This window comes from Mauremys reevesii, linkage group 4 (genome assembly GCF_016161935.1).
Source record: "Mauremys reevesii isolate NIE-2019 linkage group 4, ASM1616193v1, whole genome shotgun sequence".
NCBI classification, from domain to species: domain Eukaryota; kingdom Metazoa; phylum Chordata; order Testudines; family Geoemydidae; genus Mauremys; species Mauremys reevesii.
The window spans coordinates 81091462-81118271 of record NC_052626.1 but is presented as its reverse complement, the minus strand read 5'-3'; the positions used below and the strand labels follow the sequence as shown (position 1 = coordinate 81118271).

Genomic DNA, 26810 nt, shown 5'->3' with positions numbered 1-26810 from the left:
TTGATGTAGGGAAGTATTATTATTTCCTTTTTTACTCATGAGGCAATTGAGGCACAGAGATACCTGGCCAGATTTTCAAAAGAGTTCGGAACCAAACAGTCCCTATTGTTTTCAATGGTAGATGCTGGGTGCTGAGCATGTTTGAAAACCTGGCCTCTTCATTTAATTACCTAAATGGAAGATGGGCTGTTTTGAAAACATGGTTCTGTGGGTATGTCTACACTGCAATTAAAAACCCATGGCTGGCCTGTGCCGGCTGACTCAGGCTAACAGGCCTTTTAATTGCCATGTAGACATTTAGGCTCAGGCTGGGGCCTGGGCTATAGGACCCTACAAGGTGGGAGGGTCTGCGGGCCTGGAGTTCAGACTGAGCCCCAACATCTACACCAAAATTAAACAAAATTAAACAGGCCAGCCACAGGTTTTTAACTGCAGTGAAGACATACCCAGTGTAATCTTGGGCAAGATCACACAGGAAGCCTGTAGGAGAGCTAACAATAGAACCCAGATCTCCTGACTCTCTGTCTGGTATTTAAGCCCCAGTATCATCTTCCTCTTCTCTTCAACAACCCAAATCAAAGTAGTGTCCATGAACACTCTATAAACATCCTGCTATGAGAGTATTTTGGTCAGGCGGTATCTGAGACCTCTTCATTGAGCCCTGTCCTGACTGGTCTCTGCACTCTGGTTCCAGCCACCTTTTAGGGTTTCCATCTTTGTGCCTTGGCTCAGCCAACGACCTGAGTTTTTGCTGCTGTGGCTGCTAGGATGTGTAAGTCACTCCAACTGGAGCATCTGCTCCAGCCCATTCTTCCCCACCCCCGCATCAGTTTTTATACAATATCTGAAAAAAGTATCATTCCTGTGTGATCAGCTGTGGGGAGGCATTGAGGCCTAGTGGACAGGGAACTGAGCTGGGATTCAGGACAGTGGGCTTCCATTCTCAGCTCTGCCACTAGGCTGCTAGGTGACCTGGGGCACGTCACTTCTCTGTGCCTCAGTTGCCCCATCTGTAAAATGGAGATGATACTGACCTCATTTGTAAAGCTCTTTGAGATTTAGTGATGCAAAGAACTAAGTATTATTATTATGTGGACTTTCTAGACACTTGTTTCAGAGTCACAAATCCTTTACAGGCCATTCACTTAGTTTTTTGGGTTCAGACTAAAATAGCTAATCACTAACTTACTGAATAAAGAAATGCTACTGTACTCCTTGGAGTATTGCTTCCTGTGCCTCCTCCCCCATCCTCAGACATGTGTTAGTAGTTAGGAGCTGTTTGCTGAAGCTCAAAGTTTGGACGGGGGGGGAGGGGGACGGGACAGGGACTATGATCAATGGTCAGAACACAAGAGTACTAGTAAAAAAAAAAAAAAGAGACATTCTGATGAGAGAGACATACAATGCGTTGTACATTTGTACTTGGCAAAACAGAAACAGTGACAGAGAACTTAGGTCTTGATAACAGACATAAATCTGCGGCAGAAATGAGACTGAGCCTGTATGACATGGTACTCTGTACCAGCATTTCTCTGGGGGTCCTTTGGTTTGTGCAGGATTTAAACATTTAAAAAAAACAAAACAAACAAAACAAAAACCACTTTGAATATGACCTGATGCAAGGCAATGCAATTCTAGAATCAGAAGACAAAGAACTTGAAACACAAGCTGAAAATTTGGAAGGGACTCATAGGGTTAGCTCTGAGCCTTCACAATGATAATGTAAATGTCAGCATGGTTAGCTATTTTACTGATAATCATTTTAGCAGCAATATCCTGCTCTTCTGGGACAGTGGGAGGAGCTGAAGCAGAATACTGTCATTTCCACCTGCCCTGAGCACGTATTGGAATATGACACTAGCATGTCTAGACTACAACACTGAGGGTAGGGTGACCAGATGTCCCGATTTTATCGGGACTGTCCCGATATTTGGTTGTTTGTCCCGCATCCCGACCAATGTTAGGTCGGGACACTGGACAAACAAGCAAAGGCTCCGGAGCCCGAAGGGCTCGCGCCCTCCCCTGCCCCGACTCCGCCCCCTCCTTCCCCCATTGGATCCTTCCCCAAATCCTCGCCCCCATCCCCGCCCCCTCACTGCCCCATTGTCTCCCTCCCCAAATCCCCGCCTCTTTCCAAGCATGCCATGCCCAGGAGACTCAGGGGAGTGCGGGGCCGGGGTGAGTGTGAGTCTGGCCTGGCCCTGAGCAGGCAGGACTTGGTACCTGAAGGGAGAGTAGGGGGGCGGCCCGCGGGGCCAGGCGGCGGCTGTTCTCCCCACCTGGGCAGGGGACTCGGGAGCAGCCGCTGCTGCAGCTCCCACTGCTGCGGGGGGAGGAAGTGGCCAAGCACGTGGCGCTCGGCGGCTGCGGCTTTGGTGCCCGGGCCCGAACCCCCCGAGCCCGGGTCTGCTGCGGGGCAGCGCGCACACTGCGCTCAGCCCCTGGCCAGTCGCGTCTGGGCTGGCTGCCCAGCTGGTGCAATCCCGTGGCGGAGGCAGCGGCAGCCCAGTCCCATTCATTCCCCTGCAGGACCCGAGCGGGATGCGGGGGGCTGGGGCCTGCTGCCCCCACTCCGAGGCCGACCGCAGGATTGCACCAGCTGGGCAGCCAGCCCAGACGCGAGTGGCCAGGGGCTGGGTATGCGCAGCGTGCGCGCTGGGTCCCCGCAGCAGGCCCGGGCTCGGGGGGTTCGTGGGCACCAGAGCCGCAGCTGCCGAGCTTGGCCAGCGGCCACTTCCTCCCCCCGCGGCAGTGGGAGCTGCAGCAGCGGCTGCTCCCGAGTCCTGCTGCCCAGGTGGGGAGAACAGCCGCTGCCTGGCCCCGCAGGCCACCCCGTACTCTCCCTCCAGATACCGCACCTGATTCCTGCCTGCTCGGGGCCAGGCTAGACTCACACTCACCCCGGCCCCGTGCTCCCCTGAGTCTCCCGGGCCTCCCTCCAGCGCTTGCGGAGGGAGGAGGAATCGGGGGTGGGGGATTTTTTTTTTTTTTTGCTCTGCTCCCGCCCCGCTCCCCCGCGTATCGATATTTGACCTGGGTGATCTGGTCATCCTAACTGAGGGTGCCGGATGAATCCCAGCTTTTGGGTGGTAAGTGAATGTCAGTTATTTATGTACCATTGGAATGTGGATACAGGATGAAGAGCTGTGGGCACTTCTTTTTAGCTCTATGGAAAAAACCCACAACCAACAATGAAACCAGCAACTTCTCTGCATCCCCCAAATCAGAAAATAGCCAACAAAAAGTTAAAATCAAGGCCAAACAATCCATAGATACCAGCCTTTAAAGCATCCCTCCCTCTCTGATCCCTAGAAAAACTGATTAACTTTGCTGTGCCCCTTAAACTTTGACAAAGTTGGGGCATTTCAGTCTGAAGTGGAGGCTCCTCATAGAGAATGCCCTTCCAGCAGGGTCCTCTCTTTCTCTTAAAATGAAGTGGCTCTAGCTCGAGATTAGCATTTCAGCCTGGGGAGACAGATACTCTCTCAAGTTGGCAGGTTCTAAGCCATTTAGGGCTTTTAAAGGGCAAACCATGTTATCCTAGTTTGGTTCAAGAAGATTGTGCCTTGGCTCAGCCAATGACCTGAGTTTTTGCTGAAAAGGGTGAGAGGAGCCAAACAGCAAAAATTAGGATGTTTGTTCACCAATGCAAGAAGCTTAGGTAACAAAATGGAGGAACTGGAGCTCCTGGTCCGAGAATTGAAACCGGATATCGTAGGAATAACCGAAACATGGTGGAACGGTAGCCATGACTGGAGTACAGGTATGGAAAGGTATGTGCTGTTTAGGAAAGACCGAAACAAAGGTAAAGGTGGGGGAGTAGCATTGTATGTCAATAATGAGGTGAAATGTAACGAAATAACTAGCAATGCAATGGATAATACGGAGTCTGTTTGGGCAATGGTGACATTGGGGAAGAAAACTACTAGAGCGTCCCCTGGGATAGTGATTGGGGTGTGCTATAGACCGCCGGGATCTAGCCTGGATATGGATAGAGAGCTCTTCAATGTTTTTAAGGAGGTAAATACTAATAGGAACTGTATGATCATGGGAGACTTTAACTTCCCGGATATAGATTGGGAAACAAATGCTAGTAATAATAATAGGGCTCAGCTTTTCCTAGACATGATAGCTGATGAATTAGTAGTTGCTGAACCGACGAGGGTGGATGCCATTTTAGATCTGATTTTGGTGAGTAACGAGGACCTTGTTGAGGAAATAGTTGTAGGGGACAACCTTGGCTCGAGTGATCACGAGCTAATTCGTTTCAAAATAAATGGAAGGATAAACAAAATTGCATCCGAGACTAAGGTTTACGATTTCAAAAGGGCTAACTTTACTAAATTAAGGCGACTAGTTAGGGAAGTGGATTGGACTAACATATTTAGGGATCTAAAGGCGGAAGACGCCTGGGGTTACTTCAGGTTGAAGTTGCAGGAGCTGTCAGAGGCCTGTATCCTGAGAAAGGGAAAACAGTTCGTAGGTAGCAGTTTTAGACTGAGCTGGATGAGCAAGCGTCTCAGAGGGGTGATTAAGAAAAAACAGAAAGCGTACAAGGACTGGAAAATGGGAGGGATCAGCAAAGAAACCTACCTTATTGAGGTCAGAGGGTGTAGGGAAGCAGTGAGAAAGGCAAGGAGCTGGGTGGAGATGGACCTAGCGAAGGGGATTAAAGCCAATAGCAAAAGGTTTTTTAGCCATATAAATAGGAAGAAAACCAAGAAGGAAGAAGTGGGACCGCTTAAAACTTTAAACGGAGTGGAGATTAGGTATAATCTTGGCATGGCACAATATCTAAACGAATATTTTGTCTCGGTCTTTAATGAGGCTAATGAAGGGCTAAGGAATAGTGGTAGAGGGACTGATGGGAATGAAGATATGGGGGTAGACATTACGGTATCTGAGGTAGAAGCCAAACTTGAACAGCTTAACGGAAGTAAATCAGGGGGCCCGGATAATCTTCATCCTAGAATATTAAGGGAATTGGCGAGTGAAATTGCAAGCCCGTTAGCGATGATTTTTAATAAATCTCTAAACTCGGGGGTTGTACCGTTTGACTGGAGATTATCTAATATAGTTCCTATATTCAAGAAGGGGAAAAAAAGTGACCCAGGTAACTATAGGCCTGTTAGTTTAACATCTGTAGTATGCAAAGTCATGGAAAAAATTTTAAAGGAGAGAGTGGTTACGGACCTTGAGTCTGATGGCAACTGGGACAAATTACAGCATGGTTTTTTGAAAGGTAGATCGTGCCAAACCAACCTGATCTCCTTCTTAGAGAAAGTAACAGATTTTTTAGACAAGGAAAATGCGGTGGATCTAATATATCTTGATTTCAGTAAGGCGTTTGATACGGTACCGCATGAGGAATTACTGGTTAAATTGGAAAAGATGGGGATCGAAATGAAAATCCAGAGGTGGATAAGGAGCTGGTTAAAGGGGAGACTGCAGAGGGTCATATTGAAGGGTGATCTGTCGGGTTGGAGGGGGGTTACCAGTGGAGTTCCTCAAAGTTCGGTTTTGGGTCCGATTTTATTTAATCTATTTATCACTGACCTCGGAACCAAAAGTAGGAGTGGACTGATAAAGTTTGCAGATGACACCAAGTTGGGAGGTATTGCCAATTTGGAAAAGGATCGGGATATCCTCCAGGGAGATTTGGATGACCTTGTAAACTGGAGTATTAGTAACAGGATGAAATTCAATAATGAGAAGTGTAAGGTTATGCATTTAGGGATGACTAACAAGAATTTTAGTTATAAGCTGGGGACGCACCAGTTGGAAGTAACGGAGGAGGAGAAGGACCTAGGAGTCCTGGTTGATCGTAGGATGACTATGAGTAGGCAATGTGATGTGGCCGTTAAAAAAGCTAATGCGGTCTTGGGATGCATTAGGCGAGGTATTTCTAGTAGAGATAAGGAGGTGCTAGTCCCGTTATATAAGGCGTTGGTGAGACCTCATTTGGAGTATTGTGTGCAGTTTTGGTCTCCCATGTTTAAGAAGGATGAATTCAAACTGGAACGGGTACAAAGAAGGGCCACTAGAATGATCCGAGGAATGGAAAGCCTGTCGTATGAAAGGAGACTTGAGGAGCTCGGTTTGTTTTCCTTAACCAAAAGAAGGATAAGAGGAGATATGATTGCACTCTTTAAATATATCAGAGGGATAAATACCAGGGAAGGAGAGGAATTATTTCAGCTCAGTGCTAATGTGGACACGAGGACAAACGGATATAAATTGTCAGTCAGGAAATTTAGGCTTGAAATTAGACGAAGGTTTCTAACCATCAGAGGAGTGCAATTCTGGAACAGCCTACCGAGGGAAACAGTGGGGACGAAGGACCTCCATGACTTTAAAATTAAGCTGGATAAGTTTATGGAGGGGGATGGTATGATAGGATAACGGGTTTAGTCAATAGGTCAATAATGTGCCACACTGGTAATTAGTACAAAGGGTCAATGTTGGGATATTGTTAGCCTTTTCCAGAGGGTCTGGCTGGAGAGTCTTGCCCACATGCTCGGGGTTCAGCTGATCGCCATATTTGGGGTCGGGAAGGAATTTTCCTCCAGGGTAGATTGGCAGTGGCCCTGGAGGTTTTTCGCCTTCCTCCGAAGCATGGGGCAGGGGTCGCTTGCTGGTGGATTATCTGCTACTTGAAGTCTTTAAATCATGATTTGGAGCATTGAACAGCAGAGTCAAGGGAGAGAATTAGTTCAGGAGTGGGTGGATCGGCTTATGTGGCCTGCATCTTGCAGGAGGTCAGACTAGATTATCATAATGGTCCCTTCTGATCTTGAATTCTATGATTCTATGATTATATATTTAATGGAAGATTTCTGTGGCTGTTTGCTAAAGTTTGCCAAATACCTGATTTCAAGTACCAGCAGGGACTGGTATACAGAAAAGTTTCTGTAGGTCTATATTTCATTAAGATAATGCTAAGTTTCCAGGCATAATTGTTCCCTTCAGCATATTTGAGTGACTTGTCTAGTCTTGCTTTAAAAGTCCCAAGTGATAGAGACTCCCACACATCCCTTAAACGACTGTTCCCCAACCTAATGCATCTTAGTGTCAGGAAGTTTTACCTATTGTTCAGATTTCTCTTCGCATCATCCCATTTACTTTGCAGTTATACCTTCCTTCTGTTCCCCTCCTTCCCCTTCGTTGATGTTTCACCTGTCGAATATTTGTACTGGCAGCTATTACATTGCCTTCTTGTTGTATCAACCAGGCAAGGTAGTAATAAGCTTCAAAAGGACTTTATTTTTACAGTGGAAACCTCTTTTCCAAGCTGCAGCTGCGCCCTCTGTAACTCTCACTCCACCTCCTCAACTCCTCCCCCCTCCTTCCTGTTTCCTGTCTTTTCAGACTCCCAACAGCCAGTGCTCCCAGTTCTAATAATTACAGCAGCATCTAAACACTACACTTCTTTGGCTTTTCTTAGCCAGGCTAGGCATATTTAGCTTCTTTAATCGTTTCATTCAGCCACTCCAGTGTCCTGATCATTTTTGCTGCTTTTCTTTGAACTCTCTCCGTTTTTTCTATATCTTTTTGGTATTAGATGTGGTGCCCAGAAATTAATGCAATATTCTAGATGCACTAACACCAGGAGCCATATATAGCAAGATTACTACCTCCATCCTCCATGTAATGATGCCTTTGCATTTAGAACCGACAGTCGCACTGAAGTTTTTTCCAGCTATCTCACACTGAAAACTCACGTCTAATTTGCTTTCCATTCTCACCTCCACAGTAGACCTTTCGGCATTACTGCTCCCCAGATTTCTCTTCCCCTACTCAATGTAAATTTGGAGTTCCTGTCTCAAAGATTATTAGCTGGTTCTAGCAAGGTTAAACGCAACAAATGTCATGTTTAAATAGTCCATATTTGCTAAGACAACAGGATTTGACTATGACCTATTAAGGGTCTCTCCAAGGCCTAAGTTTTGTTGCAGGGCTGATGGGAAACAAAACTCAAACAATATGAAACCATAACCAGTCATAGCTTTATCTCAAAAACTGTCACGCTGTTACAAGAGTAGATTTTTCTGAAAGCCTGCCAGACATTCCAGTTTACAAAAAGGGCTTTAAGTTGCTGGAGCTGCTCCCTGTGCTCCCATAAGGGACATTATTCTCCACTCTTGAGAGCTCTGCTTGAACTCCTCAGAAATACATGGAACCAGAGTCTGATCTCAATTACACCAGCATAAATGGGGAGTAACTCCACTGAAGTTAATGAACATCAGGCAAAACATATGTTCTCATCCTCTGTGTAAGCTGGATGGTGAGGGTAAGCAATTAAGATCCAGATTTGGAATCAATTAATTCCTTTGGCCAAATTTTGGACACCCCTGTTTTTAGGTGCCCAACTTGAAATACTTTAAACCCAACATTATTTCCCGTGGGGCCCCCCCCCCATTATATTTAAGCCAAACTCATGATTTTGGGAGCCAGTCTCATAATATTGAATGCTTGTGGTTGGCAGTATTGGAAGCGTGTCCACTACACCATCCCTGAGGAGGGTGCAATGTGCACTTTCTGCTGTGTTGTCTGGCTGCAATTGTGCCTGGCCTCTGGTTAGCTCCTTGCACCCTCATTTTCCATTGCACATCCATGCAGTGGCCAGACACGCTGCCCAGGATTTGTAAAGCACTTTAAGTTGTACAATGATCCTTGCAGATCAAGGATTTGAAAACTATAAACCTCTCTCTCTCCAACTGTCACTGATGTGGTGATCTTGAAGAGCCAGTGTACTTTTATTGGTTTTAGGACAGCATGAAAAATGTTTACTTCTTGAAAAAAATGACCAAATAAGTGAGTGAGAATCATACACATTGAAGCAACATTTTTTTAGAGTGTGAGTGAGAACGTGGAAGAAATGAGCAAGCAACGTGCAAAAGGAAGAAATGGCTTTTAAAAAAAAAAATCAAGCCAAGGCATGTTCTATTCAGCATCTGGCCTCTTTCCACAGCTGCTACTCCTCCAGTCAGGCATGCAGCACTGCCACACACCCTGTGTACTCGGCATCACCAGACTGTCAAACAACACTGTTTCCAAAGCACAGAAAGCATGAATTGAGCTAGAACCAAATGTTGATGCTTTACAATACTACAGAGATTCTGTCGAAAGTGAAGAAAGATCCTGCACCAAGACTGATCGATATACAAACCTCTATTCAAATCTGCACCTCTGAAGACTAGTTTCTAAAAAAAATTTTTTTTCCATCCCAGGATTTCTAAGCACCTGAGAGGTATCACAGGTTCTTCAATTGCATTCTTGGACATGTCATGTGTTGACAGTTGCTTCATGACGACTTAAAGTGATCTGTCCTCCAGAGAGTCATAGGTCTGGACAAAATTTCAGGGCATGGTGCTGCCCTGTAAAATGTATTTGAACAAGCCGTCTGAACCCTCACATCAGTGAGGAAATCATGAAATTCCACTGCCTGCCTGTGAGAGACCTCACTCCTACTTCCCCAGAACATTATAAGGAACAGAATTTGCAAAGTAGTCAAATGGAATGTAGGATTAGGATACACCTGGGGCTAAAATCACTCTCATTTGAACATTTTGGCTTCAAACTTTTTATAAGCAAGGGAAAGAGCCTAGTGCTCTGAACACGACATTGACAGCAATGAAAATTCTGAGTTCTAATCTCTGCTCTCACAGACTCCTCTGTGGCTTTAAATTTCCCAACCTATAAAACAGGGGCTAGTAATACTTACCTCCCTCCCTCCCAGCGATGTTGTGGGGATTAGTTCATGTTCTCGGAGCACTTTGATGTGCTCTTGTTCTGAAGTGTTTACAACGGGATCTAATTGTGCAGATTATTTTACACGATAGCTCAGGAGAGACCACACCTAGAAGTTGCCTTCAGTTGGGGGAACCTGAATCTTCAGAAAGATTCTAACAGAATGGCAAGAGTTCAGAGAAGAGCAACAAAACAGAGTAAGAGGCTGGAGGGATTGTTCACAAAAGTAATATTAAAGGAAATGAATATGCATTGCTTGGTTGATGGCCAGCCAATGGGGGATGTGATAAGTATGTCTGAGTATTCAAAAGGCATAAATATTGAAGGAAAGAATTTGCTTAGGGTAGTCCCATGGGATGTAACCAGGTAATTGGCAGAGAGATAAAAGGAAGCAAAAGAAGAGAGCCCAAATTTCAGGGGTGGGTGAGGGGAAATCCTGACAGTGAGATCTGCTACATTATGGATGAGACTTGCCAGGAAAACAGTGAAAACCCCTTGGGGGAAAAAAAACAACAAAAACTTATTGTAGGGAACTATCCTGAACAGACAGGCGTATTGACTAGATGTGACCTAATCGGTATTTTCTATCTCTATTTCTTTGATTCCTCCAGAAAGGTATAAATATATATTCATTTTGCAGTAGCACCCAGGGGCCCCAAACAGGGGATCAGGTTTCCATTGTGCTGGGCTCTGTACAAACACACTAATGCACTCATATCTATCTTTCTAACTATATTATAAAATCAGTGGCATCCATCCGTTTGTCCTGGGAGCTGACTGTATTACTTCAAAAAGTCAAAGGGACACAGTTGCTACTTTCGAGGGGATTCTCTGCCTTGTTCCATTCTTTTGGAACCACTCACATAGCAAGAAAGAAACCTGCTGAGGAGAACAAAAAGTCAGGAGTGGCTTTGCCACTGCGAAGGCTGCAAGAGAAGCTCCCTCTGCCTCCTCCACACAAGAACAATTTTGGGTGTAGCTCAGGGAACACATTTTCAATTCACGACCAAGTGCAAGTTTTCTTCTCAACACAGTAGCCTTTGAGGGCCACAGGTTGGACACAGATCTGCAAATATATAATTGCATCAAGAATTATCAGAGGGATCCAAAGCTATAGAGAAATAGACCATGAAGTGATGTAGCTGTGTTGGTCCACAAATATTAGAGCAATAAGCTGGGGCGAGGTAATACCTTTTATTGTAGTAACTTCAATTGGTGAGAGAAGTGACCTGAAGAAGAGCCTTGTGTAAGTTCAAAAGCTTGTCTCTCTCACCAAACAGAAGTTAGTCCAATAAAAGATATTACCTCACCCACCTTGTGTCTCTGAGTCATTCGTTCATGAAAAATAAGTGGAATTTTCAAGGTCATTGTGCAAATCCACATCCCTTCCTGAAGTGTTTTGTTTCTCAGTGACCATATTAACTGACATACTTGTCATGAAAACAGTTGCAGCAGAGACTACAGAAATATTTGGGCTAAGGCAATTTTGCCAAGTAGGTAAGGGTGAACCTAGGCACCTAATGGAAGCTCAGACTAAACAAAAGTGAGTCCCATTTAGTTCTGGCAGGTGAAGTCCAAGCTCTGGACTTTGGGATTAAGCAGAAGGCCTTAGGCTTTGGCTACACTTGCACTTCAAAGCGCTGCCACGGCTTTGAAGCGCTAAGTGTAGTCAAATCGCCAGCGCTGGGAGAGAGCTCTCCCAGCGCTGTCCGTACTCCACCTCCCTGTGGGGAATAACGTACAGCGCTGGGAGCCGGGCTCCCAGCGCTGAGGCTTTGACCACACTGGCGCTTTGCAGCGCCGCAATTTGCAGCGCTGGAGAGGGTGTGTTTTCACACCCTGCTGAAGCGCTGCAAATTTGCAAGTGTAGCCAAGGCCTTAGACAAGCTAAAGGCCATGACTGAAGTTAGGGCAGTTTGAATTGAGGACTGCTTGTTCCTCTTGTGAAACAAAACAACTTCACTCCGCTGATTTGTTAGTCTCTAAGGTGCCACAAGGACTCCTCATTGTTTTTGATGTGAGAATGTTTACAAAGCCATTACCATATGGAATGGGAAGTGCCTGCTTTATTCCTGTGGTTAGGAGCATTCATCTGTTTGGAGAAGAGGCTGAAGAAACTATTTGTCAACTGTTTTAAGTTTAATGTGGGAAAGGATCTGCTCCTCTAATGTCTGCCTCATTTAGCGGGAAGTTGACAAGCTGCTGCTTTATCTGAGAAACCAAAGGACATCTTTCACTATCATTTTCAACAAGGCTAGGGAAAATCTGTCCCCCACAAAAAACAGGAAGCCTGCCAATCTCATGGGTGCAGATCTTATGCTGTCTTATGCATACTGGGTAGCCACATGCTTACGTCATCTCCTCTCCTTCAGAAAAAGTACTTGAATTTATGGCCCAAGGAATTTTCCTCAGAACACTGTAATACATGGCATCTCCGAGGGTGATTCAGCCCATTATTTGGGCATTTGCAGTTTTGAGCACAGACAGGGTAATGCAACCCAGGGACTGTGCAAGATTTACCCACGCATTTGGAACCCAGCACTTCACTACCAGCCTGCAGCATCCACACCACTACCGATCTTGCCCTACCTCCCTTCCCCATCGCTTGCAACAGCACCTCATCGCTAACCTACACCTCTGCTATTTGAGTGCTGAGCCACTTCTAGGCTGAGCTGCCAACTCTGTCAGCCTGTGCAGTGATTTTGTCTAGTACGGGGTCGGCAACCTGTGGCTCCGGAACCACATGCAGCTCTTTGGCAGCCATTTTTTGAGGAGGTGCAGGCTCTGGCCAGGAGGCGCTTACCACAGGTGGTTCCTGGCTGGTAGCGCAGCAGGGCTCTGGCCCCACACCGCTCCCACAGAAGCAGCTGGCTGCTAGCATGTCTCTGCATGCCTCTTGGGGGGTGGAGGGCAGCAGGTCACCGTGCGCTGCCTGTGCCCACAAGCACCGCCCCCACAGGTCACATTGGCCAGTTCCTGGCCAATGGGAGCTGTGAGGATGGTGCCGGGGGCAGGGGCAGCACACAGAGCTCCCCCCTCTCCCCCAGCAGGGGTATGCAGAAATGTGCCAGCAGCCAGCCACTTCTGGGAGCATCATGGGGCCAGGGTAGGCAGGCAGTCTGCCTGAGCCCTGCTGTGCTGCCGGCCAGGAGCCGCCTGTGGTAAGTGCCTCCCAAGCCAGAGCCTGCACCTCATACCCCCTCCTGCACCCCAGCCCCCTGCCTCAGCCCAGAGCCCCCTCTTGCACCAAACTCCCTCCCAGAGCCTGCACCCCTCACCCCCTCCCACAGGACAGAACCCTCTCCTGCACCCAAACTCCCTTCCAGACCCCACACCCCCTCCTACACTCCAATCCCCTGCCCCTGTCCGGAGCCCCCTCCTGTTTATATTCAAATTAAAATGGCAGAAGTCGCTTTAAAAATATTGGTGAGTAGTAATAACTTTAATATGTTCAATTATTATTAGTTGATTAATTCTAACTCTACAAGGACTTTACATGTGATGCGGCTCTCAAAATATTTTGGTCAAAGACAAAAACAAAAAAATAGCTCCTCTTCTTTGAAAGGTTGCCGACTCCTGCTCTAGTGGAACACTGTACTTGGTAGCGTAAGCAGAGACAAGACCAGACAATTCATTTCATCTTGTGAACTAAAACAGATTTTCATGCAACTCTTCACAGGTGTAAAGGCTACAAATAGAGCTACAAGGATTCTGACAAACGCAGGCATTTTGCTATCTGCCTGCAGCAGTCTGAACAACCTTTCTGCCTCTCTCCTGGAAGTACCACCTCCTGTAGGCCATATTTCCAAATGATATTGGAATCAATAATCCTTGTTTATATAACAGTTGCATCTCAAAAATGTTTTATAAACAGTCTTCACAACTCCTTTGTAAAGCAGGTAAGTTAATATCTTTGTTTTACAGGTGAAGAACTGAGGTACAAAGAGATTTAAGGCTCCTCTACATGGAGCAGCAATGCACACTAGACAGGTGAGGTTTCTACACAATACTGCATTAATATGCACTAGGGAACTTTGAATTTGCACTATATATGTCAGTCGGTAGGCAACACATTGGTGCGCTTTAGAAATTACCCCTCTCTAGTGAGCACTGCTGCTCTGCGTAGACAAGCTGTAAGGCCTGTATTTAATAAATGAACTACAGACATCTCAGTTTTAGGGGGCTGAACTTGAGACAAGACGACTTGACCAGCAGAGGTACTGTACACCCACATCTCCCATTAAAAATAATTGGAGCTGCGGCTGCTCTGCCAGAACCCCTCAGTCCCAAACTACAGCCTCTTGCTGTTCTAGTCCTGGTTCACCCTAGTAAATGAACACTGGGCACCTTCAAATAACCCCTGTATATCAATATGCACTGTCCATGTGTGACAGAGAAAAGGGTGATCTAGAGCTAGGTATTCATCTACCCGAGTCCCTCTGAAATTATGTATCACAGAAAAGCTCCCGAAATCATTATTGTAATGCTGTCAGACCAACTACCAGCCCATCCAAGGACCCTAGGTCTCAACTGAACACTGACTAGTACATAGCTGGAATCAGTCTGGCTCACCTCTATGTTAGTATTGTTAAAACAGGTATTAAAATTCTAAGAATGTGTTTAGACTTTATGAAACGCCTGTAAGTTGGGGCATGCATTAGTCTCATTTACAATATCTGTATCCCAAGGTTAATGTTAAAGTGTTTGCTCTGTAACTAAATTACCAGATGAGACCGAGGAATTAGTGTGAAATGCTGGTTTACAACAAAAATCATCTCCTGCCCAACAAAGAAGACCCATCAACACCAGACAAACTACAGGTATTGTGAAACATCAGAGGACAAAAGGCTTTGTTCATTGCTCTCCCTTCCCTCCACCCCCATGAAGAGAAGACGTACAAGTGAATTCCTCCCATCAACTAAGGGCTCATCTACCAAATTGCTACAGTGGCACATCTGTAGTGTTTCAGTGTAGACATGCTGACAGGAAGGGTTCTCCCATCAGTTTAGGTAAACCACCTCCCCAAGACATAGTAGCTAGGTTGATGAGAGAATTGTCCCATTAACTAGTGCTGTCTGCACCAGGGGTTAGGACATTTTAACTGCATCGCTCAGGGACGTGGATTTTTCCTACCCCCTGAGTAATGTAGTCATACCAACCTAATTTCCTATTGGAGATCAGGCCTGAATTTGCAACTCAAAGCAAGAGAGAATAAATAGCCCTAACAAGGAGAAATGGAATCTCTCTGCTGCTTGGACTCCCAAGAGCAAGGTTTTCTAGGCATAAGCAAGAGATCACCAGTGTTTAGCCTGGGATCTAAAGAGCTTGCTTATTATAGCAGCTTCTATTTCCCTTTGAAACTTAAGACTGGAACTCATTTGAATATGTAAGTTTGCCTGCTTTAACCTTGTAAATAACCCCAATTTCCTTTTCCTAAATAAATCTTTAGATAGATTATTATAGGACTGGCTACACGTGCTGTCTTTGGTGTGAGATCTAAGAAATAATTGACATGGTATAAGCGACTGGTCTTTTGGGACTGGGAGTAACCGGAATATTACTGTGATTTTTGGTGTAAGGGACCATCATTCACAAAGGCTAGCTTAAATGGGTGACAAGATAGATCAAAGTACCCAAGGGGACGGTTTGTGACTCCATGGCTGTTATAGTGCCTGAGGATTTTATACTTGATAACTGGTTGCTGAAATCTAATTATAGAACTCACCAGCTAATTTGGAGTTTGTGCCCTGCTTCTTAAAAGTCTGCCCTGAGGTGGGTACTCATGCTCTTGAACCACTGCAGGACAGCTTGACAATTATTCTTCTTAAAATTAACTCATTAAACAGCCCAGGATAATAATTGTGGGGGTTGCCTAAACTGCTGACTTCAGGTTCAACCCATGGTGGGCAGAAAAATATCTGTTTGGCCCTGATTCAAACTACATTCAGCATGACAGTGCTGTGTCACAGGACACCTGTGAAGGAGTCAAGGCGGTAACAGTAGTTCTCCCCAGACTATTTTAGCTTTCCTTAACCAGACATTATCATTTGTACATTACAATACACCCCCTGCATCTCACAAGCAACACTACTCTAAAGTGAGGAGATGTGATAACAAGTAGTAACAGGGCTGCTCCTTTAACAAGATAGTGTTATCATTAAACCATAGTCTAACTGAGTTGGCTGAATAAGTGGCCTATGGGCATTAAGCCAACAACTCTGGCCCATCAAGAGAGAGATTTCCAGGGAAGTGAATAGGATAAGGATCCTGTTGGCTCACCAGTTTGAATCCAGGGGGATACTGACCAGAAGTTACCATCATCTGACAGCTCTGCAGTGACCTATGTGAAATTAACTGGTGTCCTAGTGGACAGGTGTCCATTGTAACAAGAACCGTGACTGCAGTTGATCCCCATGCTGGCAGTCTCACAGAGAAACCAAAGACTGAATGGGCACACAGGCCAACCTATCCTCTTATGCCTAGAACTAGTCCCACCAGAACAGTAGGAGGCACATTGCTGGGGGAGTCTTGTACAGTGCTGATCCTGTTCTGTGGCTAGAGAATTTCAGCAACTGCTTCCAGCTGCCCCTTTGCACCAACACTAAATGCAATGAAAAATAAAGTGTTATAAAAAATAAACAAGGGATGCTACATCTGATGAGAGGCTCCAGAACACAACTGCTCCTATATGGACAGAACCCTGACAACGGCCCCCTTGCAATCAAGACAAAACAAGACATTTTTTAAGTTGTGCAATTTAGAACAGGAGCAATAAATACTCCAAGCTTTATTTTATTGAAAAACAAAAAACAACAACAGGCAATCATGTCTGTTGCTGGACAGGGCTGGAAATCCAGTTGAGGGGATTTCATTTATGCTGGAACCAAACCTTTCTCTGGGGAATCTGCTTCACTAAGTTGAATACAATACCTCTATTCATTCATTGCTTTTTCCATTAGCCGCCTTGCTTTAGAGCATCCATTCTCCGCACAGCCCTCACTCCCACCCCACCACCACACTCCTTCTGTAACTATCACATGGTCACTTTGCAAGCTGTGGTCCTTTCTTTCATTGTTATCCTTGTGATACATGTTTTATGTGCTTGGCTTGCAGAAATGACATCTGTTTAGATTAAAACCATGTTGTAATTTGGAGGAAAACATGCACAGCCTCAGTTGAGCATGACATGAGGAAGCTGCCCCTGGTTCTGGAAGCAGCAGTATCTCCCCATTGGGAATACTCTAGTATTATGTTTATTGCTTTAATCAGGAACAGGGAAAATGGCTGATGTATAGATGACCTTTCCACCCAATACAGTGCGGAAGCCAGTGCTCATCCCCCAGCTATATGGGGCAACCATTTTACAGGTACTCTCATTTCTACTTAATGGCTCTTCCATTTGTTCTAATCGCTCTCTCTACTTCTGGCAAGAGCATGATTTATGGCATCCACAAAAATGAACGGATTACACAGTTAACGAATGAATCAAACAAACCAAGAAAGGCCAGATCATATGATTGACTAAATGGGACAGAGTTATTTAAATGGAGCTTCTGTTACATGTATTTTACAGTTGCTTACACTGTAGTTTCAAAGAGGTTGAAGCTAGACATAAATTGCATTACCGTTAATACCAGGAGTGTACTTCAAATTAGATCTGCATCCTGTAACATCCTTCAGCAGTGAGTTGCCTCAGAGTGAATTAGACAAATATAGTGACTGTTTGGTGATGGTTCACACACTCCTTTGGACAGAAGAGCCACGAGAATATTCTGTTTATCTTAGAAATTCCTAAGGCACCTAACATTTTAATTTAGAAGCCTTGCTTGAGAAGTGTCCAGGATTCTGGGGTTCTATCTGCTGCTCTTTTCAATTAGTAATTTGATCTTCCAATCTGGCTGTCTAGGTCAGCAAAATGTTCATTAGCTCTTTGTGGCTGGCAAGGGTTCGATATTTCCTAGCTGACCTACACCAGCAGAAACTCTAGAGTGGATCCTGTCTTCAAGTCCCACCTGGACACCTCTGATGAATACCTGACTCCAGTGTCTATTCAGTACTTTAAGGGGAAGCCCTCACATCATAGTAGTATCTGAGCACCTCAGATTCTTGTGTATTTATCCTTACAACACCCCTCTGAGGAAGGGAAGTACTGTTATCCCCATTTTACAAATAGGGGATTGAGGTAGACAGAGACTTTGCCCAAGGTTACTCCGTCACTGACTTCCTGTGTAGAAAACTGAATACTGGTCTCTCAAGTCCAGACCAGTCCCTTAACACGGACCATTCTTTTTTTCATTTTTCTCCTATTGTCACAGCATGGCTCAGTTAATAACACACCTGCCTTACCAGAGGCAGGAGTGCTTTGAACTGAACCACACTGACACTTGGGGTTGAATAGCATAACTGTCCTAACTTGGGGTCCCAGAAGTAGAAGAGAGCAGTTCTGATAAATGCATTTTCCCCCTCATGCTGTTTCCCTAAAGTTACGCTTGTGTGGTTTTTTTTCCTTTTGACTTCTGACTTTTAAATGAATCATCAATTACAGATGAGCAAAGCCAGAGTGTAGTTTTGGTTTTGCAAAACCTCATGATTCAGGTTTTGGTTTTCTATAATCAAACCCAGGGTTGATTCAGATCCAGCTCTCATTTTATTCAAATGCCCAAGGTAATTTTTTTGGAAACGGTGGCAGTTTGATGATAGTTCCAATTCTGACACATTTTTACAATGCAAAAGGTGGTGGGCAGTTTAAACAAAACCAGGAAGATTCCAAGCCCTGCTTCATCTTATTCTATCACGATCATCTGGTCCAGATCTATTCAGTTTGTGTTCCTAAAACCAGTGTTTACTCAATGCTCTTTCCTTTTTGTAGAAGAAATGTCAATACAACACCAAAGGGAGTGAAGGGAATTAATTGCAAGTTGGAATCTTGGTTACCATTATAAACCTTCTAAGCTCTGACACTGAAGAGAATTAATATTGAAGAAACAGAGGGGTTGTTGCTTATTTGTTAATACTGTTTGTAAAACATAAGAACAGCCATGCTAGGTCAGACCAATGGCCCATAATCCTGTCTTACAACAGTGGCCAGTGTCAGAAGCTTCAGAGGGAAGACCCGAACAGGGCAATGGTTGAGTGATCCATCCAGTCATCCAATTCCAGCTTCCGGCAGTCAGATGTTCAGAGACATCCAGACCATCTTTTGATTATCTAAGTCATGGAAGACTGGAGAGGTTCCAGAGGACTGGAAAGGGGCAAAGATAGCACCAATCTATGAAGAGGGAAATAAGGACAACATGGGGAATTACAGACCAGTCAGCTTACCTACACTTTGCCAACACTTACAAGAGAATACAGTGATAAGTAACAGTCAGCATGTATTTGTTAAGAACAAATTGTGTGAAACCAACCTAATAGATTTCTTTGACAGGATAACAAGACTTGTGGATGGGGGGAAAGTGCTAGATGTGGTATATCTTGACTTTAATAAGACTTTTGATATTGTCTCAGATAATCTTCTCATAAACAAACTAGATGACGCCACTATAAGGTGGATCCATACCGTTCCCAGAGAGTAGTTATCAGTGATTCCAAGTCAAGCTGGAAGGGCACATCAAGTGGGGTCCCACAGGGATCAGTTCTGGATCCGGTTCTGTTCAATATCTTCATCAATGATTTAGATAATGGCATTGAGAGTACACTTATACAGTTTGCGGACAATACCAAACTGGGGCGGGGGGTGCAAGTGCTTTGGAAGATAGGATTAACATTCAAAATGATCTAGACAAACTGGAGAAATGGTCTGAAACAAACAGAATGAAATTCAATAAGGATAAACATAAAGTACTCCACTTAGGAAAAAACAATCAGTTGCACACATACAAAATGGGAAATGACTGACTAGGAAGGAGTACTGTGGAAAGGGATCTGGGGGTCATAGCGGATCACAAGCTAAATATGAGATAACAGTGTCACACTGTTTTAAAAAAAAAAAAGCAAACATCATTCTGGGATGTATTAGCAGGAGTGTTGTAAGCAAGATATGGGAAGTCATTCTTCCACGCCTATTAGACCTCAACTAGAGTATTGTGTCCAGTTCTGGGCACCACATTTCAGGAAAGATGTGGACCAATTGGAGAAAGTCTAGAGAAAAGCAACAAAAATGAAGGTGTAGAAAACATGACCTGTGAGGGAAGACTGAAAAAAATAGGGCTTGTTTAGTCTGTACGTGAGAACAGTTTTCAAATACATAAAAGGTTGTTACGTGGAGGTGGGATATACATTTTTCTCATTAACCTTAGAGTATAGGACAAGAAGCAATAGGCTTAAATTGCAGCAATTGCAGTTTAGGTTGAACATTAGGAAAAAATTCCTGTCAGGGTAGTTTAGCACTGGAATAAATTGCCTAGGGAGGTTGTGGAATCGCTGTCATTGGAAATTTTTAAGAGCAGATAAAACAAACACCTGTCAAGGATGGTCTAAATAATACTTAGTCCTGCCATGAGTGCAGGGGACTGGATTAAATGACCTCTCAAGGTTCCTTCCAGTCCTACAATTCTATGATCTTGGCTAATTGCCAGTAATGGACATATCCTCCATGAACTTATCTAATTATTTTTTGAATGCAGTTATACTTTTGGCCTTAACAACATCCCCTGGCAAGGAGTTCCACAGGTCAATTGTGCATTGGGTGAAGAAGTACTTCCTTATGTTTGTTTTAAACTTGCTGCCTACTAATTTCATTGAGTGACTCAAGGTTCTTGTGTTATGTGAAGAGGAAAATAACACTTCCTTATTCACTTTCTCCACACCATTCATTATTTTAATAGACCTCTATCATATGCACCCCCCTTAGTTATCTCTTTTCCAAGATGAACAGTCCCAGTTTTCTTAATCATTTCTCATATGGAATCTGTTCCATATTGCCACTCATTTTTGTTGCTCTTTTCTGCACTTTTTCAATTCCAATATACCTTTTTTGAGATGAGGTGACCTGAACTGCACGCAGTATTCAAGGTGTGGGTGTACCATGGATTTATGTACTGGGATTATGATATTTTCTATCTTATTATCTATCCCTTTACTAATGGCTCCTACCATTCTGTTAGCGTTTTATGACTGCTGCTATACATTGAGTGGATGTTTTCAGAAACTATCCACAATGACTCCAAGATCTCTTTTTTGAATGGTAACAGCTAATTTGGACCCCATCATTTTATATGTATAGATGGGATTATGTTTTCCAATGTGCATTACTTTGTACACTGAATTTCATCTGCCATTTTGTTGCCTAGTCATCCACTTTTGTGAGATCTCTTTGTAACTCTTTGCAGTCTGCTTTAGACTTAACTAGTTTTGTATTATCTGCAAAAACTTTGCCAGATAATCTACAAATATTTCGAATAGCACTGGCCCCAGAACAGATCCTTGGGGACCGGCTATTTATCTCTCTCCCCTATGAAAACTGATCATTTATTCCTACCCTTTGTTTTCTGTCTTTCAACCAGTTACTGATGCATGAGAGGACTTTTTCTCTTATCCCTTGACTGCATACGAGCCTTTGGTGTGGGGCCTTGTCAAAGGCGCTCTGAAAGGTCACATACACTATATCAACTGGACCTAGGGTGACCAGATGTCCCGATTTTATAGGGACAGTCCCGATTTTTGGGTCTTTTTCTTATATAAGTTCCTATTACCCCCCACTCCTGTCCTGATTATTCATACTTGCTGTCTGGTCACCCTAACTGGATCACCCTTATCCACCTGCTTGTTGACACCCTCAGAGAATTCTAATAGATTGCTGAGGCAGGATTTCCATTTTTAAAAAGCCACACAGATGAATATGATTTGTTGGGGAAGAGTCAATATGTCTGCTCATTCTGTTTTTCGCTATAATTTCAAGCAATGTGGCTGGTACAGAAGTTAGGCTTACTGGCCTGCAATTGCCAGGATTGCCTCTGGAGACTTTTTTTTTTTAAATGGCATCACATTAGCTGCCCTTCAGTCATCTGTAGAGTCCTGCAAATCTGCAGATATCTGCTTAAGGTTGCCAACTTTCTACTTGCACAAAACCGAACGCCCTTGCCCCGGGTGAGGGCTCTGGCTGGGGGTGTGGGCTCTGGAATGGGGACGAGGGGTTTGGAGTGCAGGTGAGTGTTCCAGGCTGGAATCAAGGGATTTAGAGGGCAGGGGGTGGGGGAGGGAAATCAGGGCTGGGGCGGAGGCACGGCAGGGGGTGCAGGCTCTCCTACGCAGAGGCAGACAGACAGACAGCTCTGGACGCTGCCCCGAGTGCAATGGGAGCTGCAGAGCTGGAGCCTAGGCTGGGGGCAGCATACAGAGCCCCCTGGCTGCCCCTATGCCTAGGAGTCAGAGGAGGGACATGCCGCTGCTTCCAGGAGCCGCACAGAGCCACGGCAGGCAGGGAATCAGCCTTAGCCCCACTGACTGGACTTGCAAGGGCCTGGTCAGCGGTGCTGGGAACCACCAGGGTCTCTTTGACCAGTTGAAAACCAGACACATGGCAACCCTATATCCGCGGACCATGTTTGCAGATACAAATTTTGTATCCGTGCAGGGCTCTAGTGAGTCATCTGATACATAGGCTGATACACATCAGAGTTATTAGTTCTGTAATTTCATATTTGAGCTTGTTCTGAACACTTGGGTGAATACCAACTGGTCTGGGTGATTTATTACTGTTTAATTTATCTATTTATTCCAAAGCCTCAGTCTGGAACAGTTCCTCAGATTTGTCACCTAAAAGAATGGCTCAAGCTGTGGGATTCTCCCTCTCATCCTCCACAGTGAAGACAGATGCAAAATATTAATTTAGCTTCTCTGTAACAGTCTTGTCTTCCTGCATTGCTTCTTTTTGCACCTCAATCATCCAGTGGCCCCACTGACTGTTTGATAGGTTTTATGCTTCTGGTTTACTTAAAAAGTGTTGCCTATTAGTTTGTGTCTTCAAATTCATTTTTGGCCGCCTAATTATACTTTTACCCTTGACTTGCCAGAGGTTCTCCCCTTTCTATTTTTCTCAGGAAGTCTTTTTGCCTCTAAACGCCTCTTTTACTCTCTTGTTTTTTAGCCATGATGGCATTGTTTGGTCCTTTTATAGTTATTTTTATTTGGGGTATACATTTAGTCTGAGTCCATTACAGTGTTTTAAAAATATTTTCCATGCAGTTTGCAGACATTTCACATGTGTGACTGTTCCTTTTAATTTCCATTTAACTAGCTTCCTCATTTTTGTCACGTTCCCAGCCTGGACACTGACGTCTACTCATCCTCCACAAGACAAATACAGCCCAGATAGCAGCAGCGCAAGCTTCCTCGTGCCACTCCTTTGGAGTCCCTTAGCCCTACTCCAGCAGGGTAATCTTCTCAGGCACCACTTTTATTCAGTCCTTGGCCTCTCTTTTGAGACTGCCAACAAGGTGGCCAAACAGTGGCCATTTTGGTGGAGCGCTGTGTGATGTGAACGCATACGTATGGCTGAGAAAAATGGGATTAGCAACTCAACTCATTTCACACAGGACACTGGTGAGAGGGACTCTCCACCGGTCAGTACTGAAGACCCAAATCAGCAACCCAGCAGTGGAAGGCTCCTTAACTTATTACAGTCCCTTGAGTCACCTTGTCTCTCCAGAAATTGAAGCCTTTTCAATGTGACGCTCTGTATCCCAGGGGACCACCCAGCACCCCCATGTTCATCCTTGTAAAATGATTGTGTAGTATCCAATGCAAAGTTTGTCACGTTGGGTGTCTTCGGAAGGCTCATGATGCACTGAGCGTCGTTGTTAGTTATACTAATGTTATAGGATGTAAGTTCATGTATATAGTTATGAGTCTGAAAATGTGTCCTCATGTTTTAAACAAGCCCAGGCAAAAACCTTCCAAGAGCAGAGAGGCAATTCACAACTTGTCAGGGAATGTATGGGACAAACCCAGCCCAGCCTCACAGGAACAAAGGACACTGGCCTAAGCAGCAACAAAGGATCTGTTGGACTGAGTGAGTCACCCCCCCCCTCCCCGTTCCTTTGGTCAGATTGGGACTACAATGAGGTAATGCTCACCTGACTCTAAAAGGGTTGGGGGGGGGCAAAGCCAAGAGGGAAGAAAGAACATGAGAAAAGGGAGAGATGTTTGCCATGCTCTTCCCCTCTCTTCCATCTACATCTACAGCCACCACACCAAGTGACTGAAGCGCTGATCCAAGTGGAGAGCCTGGCTGAAGGGCAGCCAGCTTATGGTGAGAAGCATCTAAGTTTGTAAGGACACCGAAAGTGTTGGAATGTGTTTTGCTTTTATTTCATTTGACCAAACCTGACTTGTTATGCTTTGACTTGTCAACACTTAAAATCTATCTTTGTAGTTAATAAATCTGTTTATTCTACCTGAAGCAGTGTGTTTGGCTTGAAGCCTGTCAGAGACTCCCCTTGGGATAACAAGCCTGGTACATATCAATTTCTTTGTTAAGTTGACAAACTCATATAAGCTTGCAGTGTCCAGCGGGCATAACTGGACACTGCAAAATGGAGGTTCCTAGGGTTGTGTCTTGGACCAGAGATATTGGCTAGTGTCATTCAGTTGCACAGTCCAAGGAGCATCTTACATGTCAGAGGCTGTGTGTGAACAGCCCAGGAATGGGGGTTCTCACAGCAGAGCAGGGTAAAGCTGGCTCCCAGAGTCAAGGATTGGAGTGACCTAGCAGATCACCAGTCTAGATAACACCAGGGGAACGTCACAGTACCCAAATCAGCAACCCAGCAGTAGAAGGCTCCCTAACTTATTACAGTCCCTTGAGTCACCTTGTCTCTCCAGAAACAGAAGCCTTTTCAATACCAACTAAATCTTCATTAAATAAAACATGTCCTGAATATCAGTTACAACAAAATGCTAAAACTCACTACTACCCACTTGCATTGATACTACAAAAATATTTCTATTCTCAGGGGCTAATGTAATTTATGAAATCCTACTCTGTAGTTTATGCCACGTGGAAAAGTGGCAAAAGGTACTACTCCTCCCCCCCTCCCCCCGCCTGGTCTGACATTTCATTTCATCTTGCTGTTTTATTGGCACTCACATCTGGATTACATAAATTTAAAGCACAGTTTTTAATATCAGTGTTGCTCAAGGTTATAGTATTTGACAAATCCTGTATACCAGGCTGTCAGATTGAATTAACATGGGAAATAGAGGGGGAAAATAAAGAATCAAGAGACTGAAGATCATTTTATTCCTTTGTGTTCAGAAAGGAAGACAAATTTAACCCTTAAAGGGTAGGGTGCTGATCCCTAGAGACAATTCTGTCAGTATATGGTAATTGGCAGTCTCCCAGTAACACACAAGAACGCCAAGATTGAACATTTGCAGTCATCCAGATTAACTGACCTTTCAGGGGCCATCAGATTCCTACAAACAGAAGCCATCATCCAACAGGAAGTCATTTTTTAAAGACAGCAATGTTTGTTTCTCTACTATCTGCCGGTGGTTGATTTGTTAATAAAATATAAAAAGTGTTTTATTCAGGACGATTCTGTACCACCACCCTAAAGGGCTCCTTGTATCCAAACAGCAGCTTCTGAAAGACACTGTGCGCTCACCAGAAGGCCATAAAGACTAACTGATCTCACGCTTGCTCAGCTGACATGGGCATTTTAAACTCTCCAATGATGCACTTCACATCAGCCCTTTGAAGATTCTTCCCATGCAGTCGCCCACATTGTATCTTTTTAATCTTATCATTGAGATTCCTTCCTGATGGTCTTTATGCTGAAGTCATGCATTAGTAACTGCAGACTGGAACGAGTAGTCATCCCTCTCTTCCCCCCCAGCAGACCCACTGCACAACACAAACCAGTCAGAAGTCAGACAGTGGATCTGTGCAAACCAGCTCCACTGATCAGATTTGCTCAAATCCAGCAAAATGCTGACTCAACAGGTAGGCAAGATAGATAACTCTCAACTAACATGAAGCAATCAGCTATTTAGCATACTTGTAAGGAACAAATCCTGGATCACAAGGCGAGCAACCAAGTGGTGTGCTGAAGATATTTGCAGGGGACTAAAAGGAAGAAATCTTGTCCTCAGGCTACAGAGCAGCTCCATGGACACTACTGCAGCTCTGATGCTCTAGAATCGCCTTCAAGTCCTAGGCCTCCAGTGGTGGCCAACAGTAAATCCACCAGCCTGATTTCCACTTCTCTCCCAACACCACCTTCACAGAAGCACACAAGGAACACCTGTGGAACTGGGATGTACATCTTTCTCCAATTCTGCTATTTCCCATGCAATGGAACTGTAGAAGTTCCATTGTATCTGGGGACAGTCACACCAGGGTGTGATGGAGAGGGAAGAAGGTAGTTGAGGAGGCAGAATATGACCCTAAAGATGTTCCACTCCAGGTTCTCTCTAGATCATCAAAACAAAATGGCATGATTTCAGAGCCCCAACACTTGCAGATGAAGGTCCAACATCAAAGTGGTGCCAATGTTTTGTCTTACTATACAAAATACCCTGTACCTTGGTTCCCTCCCCCCGCCCCCCCCCCCAAATACAAGCCAAAGTGCAAATCTAAAAGGACAAAATCAAATAGGTAGTTCACATGCTGTTTTGTACTCATCTCTTCGGGAACTATATCTATAGACATAGATTTAGCCTGATCATTAAGAGTTTATTGTGGTTATCGACACAGCAGATAGACATGCAACTGTTATCTTCTTGCAACTTCAAAGATCTAGTGAGCTTTCCTTAGCATAGCCACTGGTACTTTTAAGTAACCTAGAATATTAAAAAGTAGCCCACACAGTGCATGCTGCTGTCCTGCATCACACTGAGCTGATGACACTACAAGGAACAGTGGGTTCAAATATTGTTCCTCCTACCAACCTGTAAACCTAAAGGAGTCCTTTAATCACCCCAACTAATCTGCAGACGAGCAGATTGAGTTCTCCATTCAAGCAAACTCAACACAACACATCTAAACATAGGCTCTGCCAGTGCCTAAAAAACACCTCTTGGAGGCACAGCTAGGGCACCATTAGGGATAGACACAT

At 44.6% G+C, this 26810-nt stretch overlaps 1 protein-coding gene and 1 long non-coding RNA gene across 5 annotated transcripts in view; one reads left to right on the top strand and one right to left on the bottom strand.

Annotated features, from left to right (window-relative positions):
* Window positions 1–26810, bottom strand: part of ABTB2 (ankyrin repeat and BTB domain containing 2) — a 215464-nt gene that overhangs the window by 106519 nt on the left and 82135 nt on the right. The window lies entirely within an intron of this gene.
* LOC120403055 lies at window positions 13526–23967 on the top strand. The gene is made up of 3 exons (XR_005597446.1): window positions 13526–13649; window positions 14439–14570; window positions 23630–23967. It is a non-coding gene; the product is annotated as an uncharacterized LOC120403055 (long non-coding RNA).